This window comes from Xiphophorus couchianus, chromosome 21 (assembly GCF_001444195.1).
Source record: "Xiphophorus couchianus chromosome 21, X_couchianus-1.0, whole genome shotgun sequence".
NCBI classification, from domain to species: domain Eukaryota; kingdom Metazoa; phylum Chordata; class Actinopteri; order Cyprinodontiformes; family Poeciliidae; genus Xiphophorus; species Xiphophorus couchianus.
The window spans coordinates 15,285,743-15,300,770 of record NC_040248.1 but is presented as its reverse complement, the minus strand read 5'-3'; the positions used below and the strand labels follow the sequence as shown (position 1 = coordinate 15,300,770).

The following is a 15,028-nucleotide window of genomic DNA, read 5'->3' as shown; positions in this document are numbered from 1 at the left end:
TCTTGTAACCATTCTTTGTTATAATAAGTCATGCATGTCATGATTTTTCTTATTTTTTTATGCGTATAAATAGGCCAGATTTGTGTAATTTAGACTACGCAGTGTCCCACCGGCAACAATTGTTGTCGAGTATAAAACCTACATTTTCACTAACATAAAATTTCATAATTCATGAATATCATGTGTTAGGGAGGTTCAAGGATTGAAATGCATGCACTTATTTTGCAGGAAAAAATTTGGGATTAAACGGGTTAAGATGGGAAATACCTGGGAATACCTTCAGGCTTTAAGGGCAGAACCTTATCATACATGGACCTGTTTATGAGTATTTCAGATGTATTCTTTATTACGTTCATGTATATTTGCAAGAAATAAATGTCTTAAAATTGCCCACATCAAGTAATTTACATAAAAATAGTGAGGCAACATGAGTTTAACATTAACGGAAGAGAAATGGAAACAGTGACTTACTGGGTGTGTTAAACATCTTAACATGAAGAGAAGACAACTGCGTGGTTAGTAGTACATTGTTTTATTTATGTAGTTTATCTGAACTTATCAGCATTACAAGAAACAAATCATGTAAAGTTAATTGCTAAAATGAACAGAGACACGAAAACGATTTTGGAAAGATTAAATATTTTGATCTATTTCAGCTTGTGCTTCAGACCTGCAGGGAGAAAACAAAATGAATAATAGGAATGGTCAAGGTGAATTCAACAACAGATGTTAAATGAGACATTTCTTTCTGAAAATGATTACATGTTTAAATCCTTAAAACTGCAGCAATTTATGGACACAAATGCAGCTGCTGTGATAACATTTGGCTCAGACGCAATGACAGTGAAAAGTTTAGAGTGAGCAGAGCGTGAAGAGAAACAAAACACAAGTTAGACATGATACGAACCATGACTGTACCCTAACATACACAAACTATAAAAGCGCATGTCGCTGTTTAATTCTTCGCCCCATTTTCACTCTTCTCTCAATCCAATTTACTCTTTCTTTCTTTCTTTTTCTTTTTTTTTTGAGAGACATCTTCTCCCCCCTCGCTACAAAGCCCAAGTCATGTTCAGAGCTTTTCTACATAAGTGTTTCATGTCACTCCTTTTCTTCTAAAACACACTTCTCTATTCCGTATGTTCCTGGTCTTATATTTGGGTTTGAGAGTGGATAGGTAACATTAAAGAGCTATCACTTTTCTCTCTGTGTCATTCCCCTACTTCATACACCATTTGATCTGAAGCCAGATACGGCTTTTAGATGTAGGCGTGGACACACTCTCGCACACACACACACACACACACCCCTTCAATACAACACATGTTTGAGCGCAGTCGGTGTGCGCGCATGCCGCCTGACTGACAGATAAACAATTTTAGGGGATCGCACACTCTCGAGCCTGCAAAAACATTCCTTTATTTTACAAGGCTTTTATTTTTGTGCCATTCCTCTCAGCCAAACATCAAAAGCGAGAAGCATTTCTTTTCACATCACACACAAGCACATTACAATCCTATGCACTCTACAATGCCATTTTGAAATACCCCGCCCTCGACAACTTGTGGAATAAGTTGAAGGAACAGAGTATTCAAACAAAAAAAAAGACATAAATACACAACAAATACCACCTACAGCCAATAAAATATGCACGGGAGAGTTCAGGTGCCTTTCCTGTCAGAATTAATAAGACAACATAAAGACACAGTAAGTGGCTGTCTTCCACAGGTGTGTCTCTGTGTGACTTCATATTCTGTTTCAGCCATCTTCTATTTTTGCAGCTCGTGTTTGTGAGTTTTAAAACGGAGACAGTTGCTCAATTTTCCAAAGTTAAATGTACAACTCGTCTTATTAGTTGGGAGTGCATAAAAAGCAAAAAAATGACAGAAATCTGCAATTTCCGCAAAACCTATCAGAAGGCGTGCAGGAATCTTCTAAAATGAAAAGCTTTTACAAGAAATATTACTTAGAAAAATTTAGTAAAAATTATGTGACCCTTGTGAACTATAAATATTCAAGAACAAAATGTTCTGGCTGTCAAAATTAAAGCACTTAGATTTTAGAGGCACAAAGCTTCTGATATATTAGATCCCAATAACTTTTTCCCTGTTCTCCTGCCTTTGTTCACTCTCTCTCTGATCTGTAATTGAAAAAGCATTCCGTTTTTATTTTGCTTTGCTATCCAAAGGCTAAATCCAAAACACCAGCCAAGAGGTTAGCCTGGTCACCTGGCACCCACAGGCGCTCTCTCTCTCTCTCTTTCTTTATCACACACATACACACACACGCACACCCCCACCGACATCCCGATGTGCACACTCGCACACATACCTGACTGCTGTGCTTCAATAAACTGTAAATTCCTCCTCTGCACCCAGCATACCCAAGCTAACCCTTTAAAAGTCACCCGCCTCCACCTTGTAATGCATGAACACACTCACCCAGACATGCACATACATACTTACGCACAATCGCGCACAACAGACAAGCCCGAACACACACAAAAAAACAATGTGGCTTAGTGGATGGTATCAAATTTAGTGGCCACGGGGATCTTGCTGGGGTCATAAATCTATATCCAACATGTGAGAAAATCTCTCCATGAATATCTGGAGACGCAGAGGGAGCGGGAGATGGAGAGACAGACAGCGGGATACAGGAGGAGACAGACACAAAGGAAAAACAGGCAGAAAGCAAAGTGAGAGTCTTGCAGAAAAGCAGAGCCACAGACAAAAACAGCACGACTGGGACACGACGGCTTGAGCGAAGCAAAGCAAGAAATATACAAACTCGTGCAAGATGGTGGGGAAAACCAGGCGACACTAGCCAGCAGACAGCCAGGAGAGTGAAATGTGGACGGATACACAGAGCAAGAGTCACAGATAATGTCTGACAGTAATAGAGGAAGACTGAAAGACAGAGCAAGAGACAGAGAGAGGGAGCGATACATGACCCTCTCACTCTAACAATGGCTCTTCATGTGGTGCCCAGCTTAGCAGGCGAGCTGTTGGAATCAGGACTGTGGAATGTGGGATTTTGGACCTGCAAACGATCGCTACTGTCTGTGCGTAGCACGTCGGGCTGTGGCAGGGTGTCCCTCTCCCACCATAAAACAAACTGACAATTTGTCTGCTGCATATCAGTTTGTCGTTGTGTTGCTGTGAAGAGAAGTGTTGGAACTTCGAGCTCTCTTGTCCTGGGTGCATACAGTATTATCCCGGAATAATCTTTGGAGTTTAATGTTCAACCAGATTAGTAGAGCAAGTTTCTGCCCTTTTATAGAGAGAAATTAAATTTACAAATCCATCTTTCCCATATCCCCTGTCATGTGTTGGGTGTAGTGCGACTGGAGCCTGACTTAGCTGGGGAATATGGTGAGAGGCAGAATGTCTCCTGGTCATCAAACTCTGCGCAGGGAGGCAGCAGATCTTACTCTAAATTCATAGAACGACACCGGATATGATGTAAAGTGGAATAAATAACTGCAATGTAAAACCACTCAAGCAGGACTTTATTAAAATTCCCCATTTAAAATTGATCTTAGATTAGATTTCTAATTTATTTTGCAACAACAACCAAGGAAGTAATCATTTTTCCAGAGTAATTGAAATTTTTGTTTTGTTTATTTTTGGCAATTTTTTTTTGTTAAAAACAGTTATCTGAGACATAACTCGTGAGTTATCGTAAATAAATGCACAATACTGGAATGTGAGTGTTTAATGTAGATTCTATTTTTTCCTTCCCTAACTGTACTACAAAAGTGGAGCTCTCTTAAATACAGCATTAATATAGAAAGAATAGATCATGTATTAAAGAATTTTAAAAAGTTGAGATAAAAATGCAACAGGTGAAATTAAATTAATTTCTAACTTAATTTCTAAGAAAGCTCTAAAAGGAGAACAACATTATATTTTTATTCATAAATAGTGGAAACACAACCAAGTAAAAAAAAAGAGAAAGAAAAGAAAAAGTGAAACAAAATTAATATAAAGCTTTTATATTTTCTTTTTAAAAGGCATTGCTATTTTTTGTAATATACATTTCTACACTCTTAATGCTTTATATTTGTTGACTTTACAGAAAATCTTCATTAAAACTGCTTAGAAAATTTCTCAATAGCACAAATTCAGATCACATAAGGAACTTGTTCAAAAAGTTTCCCTTCTAAACAGAAAGAGTCATGTTCACACACACATATACAGCCTATAGCCACAGTCACTCTCTGAAATGAAGCTAACACTCACACACATATGCACTGCGGCCGCTAACACAGGAGACAGTTGTTGTCGGTCGCCCCGATGACTGTCATGGCTGTCAGGCCAAGTCCCATGAATTACGGCTGTTCCAGATGTAAGAGATTTCTGAGCTGCCTCCAACGGCCTGCGGTCTATAGTGAGAAAAACAGAGGGAGGGGGAAAAAAGTGAAAGAGGTAAGGAAATTTAAATTCATCCAACCACATGTGAAAATTCTTCCTTTCTCTATCTCTGCTTTTGAATCTTTACGCCATCAGAAGTAAAAGCTGCGATTACGGTAAATTTTCGTTGGACAGAGTTTTATTGTGTGCACCGCTGATTTGAAATCACTAATGGATGTGTGGCTTATATTTTCAGTACAGACAGACCATCAAAGATGATTTTATATTTAAAATGTGATGGAAAAATTGTTGTTTGTTTTTTTTTATTTTTTGCATTCCTTTTTTTTCAATTTGGAAGATGGTGTTTGTGTAAGAAAAAATACCTGCAAATTTGCATTTCCCCTTTATGTGAATTTTCATAGAAAGTACCACTCTGATAAAATTTTTTGATGTCCCATTATCACACAATAGACATTTATTTCTGTTAGCTACCGGGTAGTTCAGTTTTGTTTAGACCGCGGCAGTGTAGTTTGTCCAGAGCGGTAGTTTAATTTCCATACATGCGTGTCAACACTTAAAATTTACCCACCATCATTCTCTTTGTTGTTTTTGGTCTTCTCTCACTTTTTCTCTCATTAGTACTTCGTAACTAGACAGTTTATTTGAAATTATGAAAGCATTACACTCTCTGATGTAGCAGTTTAAAAATCAATAGTCGAAACCCTAGCTGCCTCACTTAAGCCCTCTCCTATGGCAAAGGGGATGTCTCTTTCTCCCTCTCTCTTAAATGGTAATTTCATTTGCAGTCACTAAGACCTCACCGATAATTACCAATGCCCTGAGAGAGAAAGGCAACTGAAAGAGAGAAGGGGAGGGATGGGAGATGGGAGAGGGAGAGGTGGATTAAGAAAGCAGAGTGAATGCCAGTCATTAGAAAAGCTTTCCTCCTTGGCTGCTTTGATCAGAGTTAAGAACGCGTTGCCTTCACTCTATCGCTCCCTGACACTAACCTGTGCAATGAAAACATGGGGAATGGAAGGAGGAGCAGGGTGATGGAGGTGAATGAGGAAGAACCAAAGAAGAAGAAGAAAAAAAGATCCCTCTAGTCTTAAATAGCAATTCTTGATTCTAAATTTTAGTTCCTCCGTTTTTTTGGGTTATGCCAGGGCCGTCCATTTTCAGAAAGTGCATCACCTTCCACCCCAACCATCCCCTCCCCTCTTCATCTTTCAAATGAACTAATCAGAAAGGGGAATATGAAGTGTCCTGCAGGATCCGTTTCTCTGCAGGCATATGGCAATGATTGATGGGGAACAACTTTAACTTTCTCAGGTCATCCTCCCTGCACACATCTGGGAGCACTGCAATAATTCTCCTAATTTTTGACCTGGTCTCTTCCTTCTGTCTCCTTTCCCCCTCTCCTCCACAAACATCAGTTTCACTCTGATGAAAAAAAAAAAAGTGGACTCCTCCAAGTTGGTCCCTTTTTCTCTCTCTCTCTTTCTCTCTCCATTTCCCAAGGCTAACACAAACACTAATTTTAGCAAAAATAAAAGCACCATAGTAGTTTCCAGATGTTTATAAGGACTGCTGGGGCAATCCCCCATTCCTTCCAACTTTTTTTCATTTTTTTATTGTTATGTTTGTCTTACTACTACTACAAAAAGACTATATGTGATGGAGCGTTGGTAAATGGCTTTACCATGTGTATAGTAAATACAAATGGTATACAAATGGTACCACAACAGAACCACAACAAATATAATAATAAATGAAACTTAAAGGCATCACCTTTTGCAGACAAAAAAACTCATATCCTTTTATGTCCATTTTAGACTAAAGCAATGTGTGTTTTTGTCTTACATCCTTTGTTTATGCCCTGAAAGTTAGAATTTAGAATTAATACAAAGAATTACAAATAAAAGAAAAGCAATCAGTCACACAAATAGTACATTTGAGTGGACTTCTTGATTAATATTAAAAACAGCACCAGAGACATACAGCTGTCTTAACCCCCCCCCCCCCCCCCCCCCCCCACACACACACACACACACACACTCCCTTCCTCCTCCTCCGCACACCAGCGACAGCAACTGGACCTTGTTAGCTGTAGCACAGAAATCATCTCTGACTCCTACTTTACAATAACACTGAGGAACTTCAACCGCTAAATGCTTTTGGGAAACCCAGCTGTCCTCCTGCTGCCATGTGATGATCCCACCTCTGAAATATTCAGCCCCATTAGCATTCCGATGGGTATCATCCCCTTTCAGACACAATTCGCTTTGCTCCTCAGACCTGTGGGCCAAGCCAGGGAGAGGCCTGGAGCAGATGTTATCTGTCCTCATTCCTCACAAAGACCTCTACTGCTCCAAATAAACACTGAAAATATTACATTTTGGTGTAAGGGAGACAGTACAAGAACAGGTGACACAATGACTTTAAGAAAAAAAAAAGTAAATCCGTCAGCAGGATTTAATTTTAATTTTTTGTAAAACTTTATGATGATGAGATGTGCAATTTGATGTCTTTTGTATTTTCTAGGGTTCTGTATCTTCCTTTTGGACAACATATGTAGCTCAGTACTCTACCAATGTTAAAGTGCATAGGTCGATAAAAAGCAAATACTGTTTCAATCTGGGTCGACTGACCTCTCAGCCAAGACGCAGACCATTTCAGTGTTTAGACTTTAACAGAATACTGTATGATTTGGTGCAATTTGATGCTATATATATATATATAAAAGACCTATGCTGGTTATTTTGAAAGACTCACTGCATTTATCTTCCCAAACAGTAGGGGTCACAACTTGGAAAGATAATACATTTCCAACATGCACACAAGAAAGGCCAGAAGCAGAAGAACACTCCCAGTTAAAGATTCCCTTCTCTGCACTGGGGACCAGTGTAGTTATTATCATACTCTCACTTTGCCATTAGCAGTTTCTGACCAATTACACAATAGTTTTGCATGCAAAAGTTCACCAGTTGGACTGTTACAATGAGGATTGGAAACAAGAGGCTCAAAATGCATGGATTTTCATCATGCAACTCAACGATGAGCACCAATTTTGGCACAGTTCAAGATCAGTAACATACACTCTAATTAAATATCAAGTTCAATTCAAAGTGGAGTGATTGGATATTTGCATAATGTTCTTTTCCTGTGACGCCATGTATTTTGTCAAGTGCACCTCACCATTTTGTAACGAAACCATGACTAGTAATTCTACCAACACCAAACATTGGAATGTTGTTGTGAGATTCCCCGTTTTTTCCCCCGGAAATAATAATGGTTCTGACGGCCAAAAACTTACATTTTAGTTTCACCAATTCCCAGCCCCTCTCTCAAGAAAAAGAAAAAAAAAAGATTTTGTTGTTAAGTGGATGTATATATGTTGTCCAACATTTTAGGTTGCTTTTCAGAAAAATGGCTTCTTCTTGGCTGAGTGGCCTCTGAGTTCATGTCAGTAGAAGACTTTTTTTTTTTTTTTTTTTTCTCCGAAGAGTTTTTGCGGCGCTAGTGGCACGTATTTTTTTTGACAGTAGGCAGACAGGAAGGAGGGTGAGGAGAGGGGGGAAGACATGCGGCAAAGGTCGTCGGGACCGGGAGTCGAACCCGCGACGTCCGCGTCGAGGACTAAGGCCTCCAAACGTGGGGCGTGCTAACCCCCTGCGCCACCACAGCACGCCCCAGTAGAAGACTTTTAATGTAAATAGTGACACTTTCTTACCATCATGAGTCACCAGTCTCAAAGGGCCTGAAGCCAGTACACAGGTTCTTTACCAAACCACTGCCTTATTCATGAACAGCGTGGAAATGCCCATGTTGTTTAAAGTGGTAGAATTCTGATTTTAAAGAAAGTAATAAAGCCCATAGCTTTTCTCCTTCAATGTTTTGGCATTTAGTAGATAGAAAAAAACTTTAGTAAACCAAATTAACCTGAAACAGAAAAGTTTTCTCTGATTTAACATCAGTAAGGAAAAACAACCTATCTGTCTTTTTAATATAATGTGCCTAAACATCTGGTTTTAGCTGTTGCATCTGATACTTTGCCATCTAGCAACGTCCTGTGACTCTGAGGACTGCCAGTGGCTAAATTATTTACTCAACAGCATGCAACACTGCACAGATATTTAGTCACAAACATAACTTTCATCTTTTCACAACAAAAGGATCAGATTTTGCTTTTGTAAGCGTCAAATGTGGTTGGTGTTAATTGCTGATGATGTAACTATGCGGGCAAACTGCCTATCGCAGTGTGCTCTTTGAACACACAACCGTTTTCACCGTTAAGCCCTGCAGCTGAACTACCTAGAATTAGTTAGGGGTGTGTGCGCGCGTGTGCGTGTGTGTGTTTGTTAATCATTTGTGATCATGTGAGAGACAGACTACACTTTGAGCTCAATTAGCCAGGCGTTTAGGCGTCTTAATTGGTGACTTTCGATCTCAGGCTCTTGCTGATGAACCACTTAGCAGAAGACTTATGGATTAGCATCCCGGAAAGCTCTCTGTTCTCAGATGTATCTAACAGGTCAGGAATTAGTGTTCTTAACTCTGACTTACAAATGAAGACAGCAGTATTGACTAGCGTGGAAAAAACTCTTCACTTCCATTTCGCTGTATCCAAACGCACTCTGCCGTTGAAGTTTCTCCTGCCTCCTCCTCTTATCATCCCATGTCATGCATTTTCTCTTCTTATCAGCAGAGATGAGCTTCTGTTTAAATTTTGCTTTGCTTTTTCTGGAGAAAATTACACGCACAATGTCTCACAATTTGGCAGTTTTGTCGTATGGCGCAGAAGGCGTCCCTCGTCATCTGTGCAACATGCTTCATGGCTCATGGGAGCCTCATAAATGTCATGTATTAACGGAACCGCTCTGGAGAGCAGGAAGTCCTTGCCAAAAAGAAGATAGATAGAGCGCCACTGGTGTTGAGGATGCCATGCTGTATTAAATCATTTTTTTGCACCATGTGTTGTCTACATGTACAGTGACGGCACTTGTGTTTTCACAAGCGGCTGTTCATGGTGTTACCACAAACGCAAATACACAGATATTACAGATGTTTTGAGTAAACCGTTCCCCCGCTGTTGCCGCTTTTCTCTTGCCCTATTCTTGCACCATTCAATAAGCAGTCTCAGCATCCCGCCATCCATAGGTGTGTCATTTTTTTTTTTTTTTTTTTTTGCCACACTTCCTCCTCCCCAGGTCATTGTCATATGCTTGGGTTTTCTGAACAGGGAGGCTTTAAGCAGCAGAGACAGCACTTGTCCGTTAGATTTGCATGTCCCCAACATCACATGCCCGGCCTGCACACGTCACCAACTTGTCTGGAGGTGAATGTCGAGGTTCATTAGAAAATGCCCAGATTCAGGGAAATTTGTCAAAAGGTAGACAAAAGCGCCTGTGATGCATGATGTGTGGTTTCCAAGAAGATGGGAACGCAAATTTGATTCGACTCTGTGCGAATGCTGGAATAAAAATAGGACTTTTTTTGTCAAAAGAGAAAAAAAAAAACTGGCAGTTTTAAATGTGATACATTTAAAATACGTTTCTTTTTTTATTTCTAATCAACAAAGCGAAACCAGGTCAATTCAAGGGCCAGTCAGCCTTTCAAACGCCCCTGAGATATCTAGATATCGGGGGACCTTCCCTCAGATTTATTGTGGGAATCAGAATTTATGATGAGTAAATTGGGCTTCTTCATCTGTGTGCCGGGGGGTTTGCCACATGCTGCCGAGATGGCTTGACTTATTGATTCCAGGGAGTAGTATGCCCCATTTCAAAGGGATGGAGAGCCCCCGCCACGCAACGTCTGAGAATTAATTTGCCTGGCATGGGCCTTCATGAGAAACACATGTACATACACACACAAACGCAAGCACAGACGTAAACAAGCACACAGTATCCAAAGCCTTCAGGTAAAAGAATCACCCCTCCCCATCCAAAATATATCTAAAAAAAAAAGCAAGAAAAAAAATACCCTACACATCCATTCAGCCCTTTTTGCCCTCACCAACACAAACATAAATAAAAGTAGATTTTAGTGGTAGTGAAGATTGTGCAAAGCATGTGACAAAACTTCTGAAACAGAAAACATGAAGTAACTATCTCTAACATTCTCCTGCTGTATAGCAATTACAAAAATCTAAATGTCTTTTTTATACTTTTATTTCTTGTTTCTGCATTTATTCTCACTAAAAGGGATATGTTTTCTTTTTTTTTTTTTGTAAATGAGTAATATTTGTAAGTAGATTCCTGCAGTTGGTTCCTATAATTTCCTGTTTCAGATTTGTAAATAATAAATATATTAAAAAAAAAAGAAAATTCAGCCACATTCTTTCCAAAAACTGTTTAAAGAACCGTTTTTGCGCATGCCTGCGGGCGTGTGTGTGTGTGGTGTACCATCTGTAGTAACTGTTCTGGAAGAAAATCTAGCACAGTTTCAGCCAAAGTACTTCTCCAGACCGGCAGAATCACAGCTGAACTATCAGTGGTTCATCCCTGGCATTGTCCACTTTATCACCCTCTGCCCTCAGACACCAGCTCCTATTTCACCAGCAGCACCCGTGCTAATTTATCATCGCCGTCTTGACAGACAACACATCTGTGTGTGAACGGATTAAGTGAGGAAAAGTGTAAGAGGGACAACGGGGGCAGAAATGGGGAAGAGCAGGAGGAAATATGGTAGCTAGGAGGATTCCAGCCCTTACAAACAGGGCTTTTAAAGGGTCATATTTTGTTTGAAGGGCCCCCTCCTACCCTTCACTCGACCTCTTCCCTAGCCCTCCTGCCTCCACGCTCATAACACAATGTCAGCTAACCCCCTCGGCAACTGGACAGCTCATTGTCTTGGGCTATCTTATATTACAGCCCATATACCGCAAGTGGGATATGGAACAGAATTAAAGAGCTTAAGGACTGAGCTGAGAACGTAGACCTGCAGAGGTTTATATCGCCATATAAAACCGTACCTTCACAGGCTGTGAAAGGGCACGTCCGTGACGACCGTTCCTTTTTTTTTGTTGACTGTCCTGCCGGAAATATTCTTTTTTTTTTTTTTTACTTTTTTAAATATTCATTGACTGAATGACACTGCTGCGTTTGTCAGCATGGCAAAGGCGTGCAGATATTCTGGCATGAAGATTGATGGGCAAGAGAGGTTAAAATACACACGGACAACAGATGGGGAGACACGTACTACAACTCTCGTGTTCACATGTCCCGTGTCCACATCCATGCTGCATTTTTGTGTGGGTGCACACGCATACGTACGAGATGGCAGGTGCGCATATACACGCGTTCTCATGTGTGTGTTCAAGCAAGCATATCTGTTTACTTTTAGCCTCCAAAAACCCATTCACATTTGAATGCAGGAGACAGGACACATCTCTCTGCTCTGTGAGCCGCTAGACAGCTCAGTCAGAATATTTTAGCATGCACACACACACACTTACATATTTCACCCCCATGCATGCACACCCACACACACACACGCCCACACACCCCACACACACACATGCACACTTCCCTGGGGTACCCCCGTTTGCAGAGCCTGGGGAGTGCAAAATGGAACTTTTTAAAAGCCAAAAACACTTCTCCCGAACAAACTAGTCTTTCTTAATAATACCACGCTCATGTTTTTCTCCTCTCTCACGACAGGCTGTCATTATCTACAAGAGCTTGGTGTTTCGACTGTGTTTTAGAGAACGGCTTTGGTTGTTGTTTTAGCATCTGAATGCCTCGCTACAAGACAGACGGCAAATAGACTCTAAACTATTTGGAATCTGTGCATCAGCAAATGTGTTTTGCTATTGAAATGAAAGAAGGAAGAAGTTGGGGAATTGCGGATTTAGTGTGAAGACAGAGGCGCTTGCAAACTTCCGAGACATTTGAGTTTCTGAATTGCTGATTCTTGGACCTGCAGCACATGGTGCAATGTATTTATGTCCATTATTTAGGAGGGAATCAAGACGATTCTACGTTGTTAAGTTCTTTTTTGTTTGTTTGTTTTTTATACACATGTGAGTGTTTTTCTTTTTTTATTATTATTTTTTTAAGGTGAGTAACATTAAGTTTTGTGCGCACACACACAAAAACAAATGCACAGAGCCCAGATCCACAGCCACTGTTTATACAGGCACAAATGCGGCTTCTGCTCTCATGAAGATAAATATGGCAAGGTGTAGATTTTCACCCACACCTACTGAACAGGACACATGCATTCATCTTTGCTGTAGGTTGTGTTTTCGGATTTGTGGGGGTGCGTGTGCGTGTGCTTTTGTGTGTGCTGGGGCCATGTTGGGGATACAGCAGCGAGGGTGTGCGCACCTCACTGCCTTTGCAATGTATGGAAATGTATGTGCATTTTTAAAGTAGGAGGGGGGCGAAATTTATTTCTCTCTCTCCCCCCTCTCACCCACCATGCACCCTTCGCACCCCTTCCTCTTCCTCCACACCTCATTCCCAAAGCTGATAGACCTATGGATGCATGATAGATGGGGAGAGAGAGAGAGAGAGAGAGAAATGAAGGGGGTCTCTGCATGGATGCATACATACATGCATGCATAGATGTACATAACACCCCATTCCCCCTTTTCCTCTCAAGCGCACACTATAAAGTCTCTAACATGCACCTTTGCATACAAAAGAACACCTCTGAATGCAGGACTCATGCGCATACCAAACATAATCCATAGTTTTACATAATAGGGAGGAGAAAAAAGGGGAGGCAAGTCAACTCCTGTGGTAGGGTGATAAAGATAATATGAATCATCTGACTCTTTCTCTTTCTCCCTGTATGTATACACATTCACCCAGAGAGATGCTGATATGCTATAGAGGAATATAATGAGATATGGAGAAGGTCCCCCCTCCACCTCCCTCCCCCCTCTGATCCTCTAGAACACATGTGGGTCATGTGTGTGCCTTGTCCATTTTTCACAATGTTTAAGGATTATGCTTCACGGTGTACTGAGATTTAAGTAAATTGCCCCAAATGGAAGTTATATTTGCAAGCAAACTACTGCACCATCTCTGTATGTTACATGAATACGACTGCAAAACATGGACTCCACTGTTCTGATGAGTGACTGATTGATTCTATGCACACTGGAGAAAGTGCAGTGTTTGTTTGTCTCCAGAATAAATTAAGTAAAAAGTACCAGATACACTCTCTTTGCAAACAAAAAAGAGGACTTGCTGTTAATTATTCACAAAAAATAGTTAATTTTTGGAATCTAATTAAAGGCATTTAACCATCGGGGACAGAGCGAGATCAAAGATGTATATTTGATGTCATGCAGATAGCATTTTTAAATTAGAAAACCCTCTTAACTTTATAATTATCTTTGCTGGGAGAAATGAAGCAGGAAGTTCCTTTGTGTTAATTCTGGGATTCAAACAGTCTCCTAAGAAATAGATGAAATTAATTAGAAATAATTACAGATAGTCATGCAGTCTGCATTTCCAATGCAATGAACCATATGCAGAGCAAATTTTAAAAAAAAGAAAAAATATATTTTTAGTGGGTTTATTCTGTAATAATTAAAATATATGAGAAACACGTCATATGAAATTAAACATTTACCTTTTTTTTTTTTTTTCAAATATATGGAGTGCAAATATTTACTGAATCGAAATCCAACAACTTTTCATTCATAAGTATTTCAATACAGACCAAAAAAATTTCAAAATGCCCAGCAGTTATCGCTGAGGGAATTTTTTTGGATTTGTGTCTCACAGCTACTGTCCGTTTGCACTCTCTTTCAGGGTTGTTGCTGAAGTCAACAAACATGCAACAAATGTCCAGATGTGTCAAAAAAAAAGAAAATACCAAAGAGTGTGCGTGGGGGTGTGCGTGTGTGGGGGTGGGTGCACGCAGGCAGGGGTGTGTGTGTGTTTGTGTAAAGGAGAAATAGAGGAAGAAGCAGATAGGATGAATTCTGCCTTCTTGCATTAGCAGCCTCACCAGAAAAACACTGCCGTCTTTGTATTGAAAATCAAAGCTAAGGCCAAGCTGATATTATGTCCTTCTTTTTGATTACAGGCAGAAACAATGATTATTTATTTACCAATTAAATTGATTTGTTGTTTCTGAAATCATATCATGCAGAAATGAGGGGATGTTTTCGTATGTCATGAACTACAGCTTCCGTCTCTTTGCTTTTCTTGAATATGGTTGGCTTTTTTGTAACACCAGTGCACAAGCATGTATGCCTGCAGGTGTCCATGCCTCGTGTGTTTATAGTCTCAGGAAGCTGTTGACCTAGTCCCCCCCGACCACAACCGCCACGTGTGTTCGTAGGAGATCCCTTGAACCTGACAACGGTGGGAGTGGGGAGGTGGAACTGGAGTCAAGACTTTGAACAAACCATTCTGATGGACAACAGGACCAAGAGGGGTTGGGCTGAACAGGGGAGGCAAGGCAGGTATAAAGATTCCACAAGGAAGGTCATATGAGTCAGTAGCCTATTATGGATGACTATTAGCTACTATATTTCAATTTATTTTGTACTCACAATACAGTTGGGTAAATAATAATAATAATAATAATATCATATTTTTATTTTATTGTAGTTTAAGGGGTTTTTGTCGTTGGTCATGGTTTTGGCACTTGATTCGATGCCGAACAGACGATCCCATAGCTCGTCAACTGAGCTGAACACTCCT

The 15,028-nt window shown here is 40.3% G+C and overlaps 1 long non-coding RNA gene across 1 annotated transcript in view; it reads right to left on the bottom strand.

Moving 5' to 3' along the window:
* Nucleotides 1–513: 513 nt before the first annotated feature.
* The window catches only part of LOC114136655 (uncharacterized), a 33,039-nt gene continuing 18,524 nt past the window's right edge, over nt 514–15,028 (bottom strand). The window contains exon 3 of the long non-coding RNA XR_003593856.1: nt 514–4,387. This is a non-coding gene — a long non-coding RNA (uncharacterized LOC114136655). The remainder of the gene's footprint in view (nt 4,388–15,028) is intronic.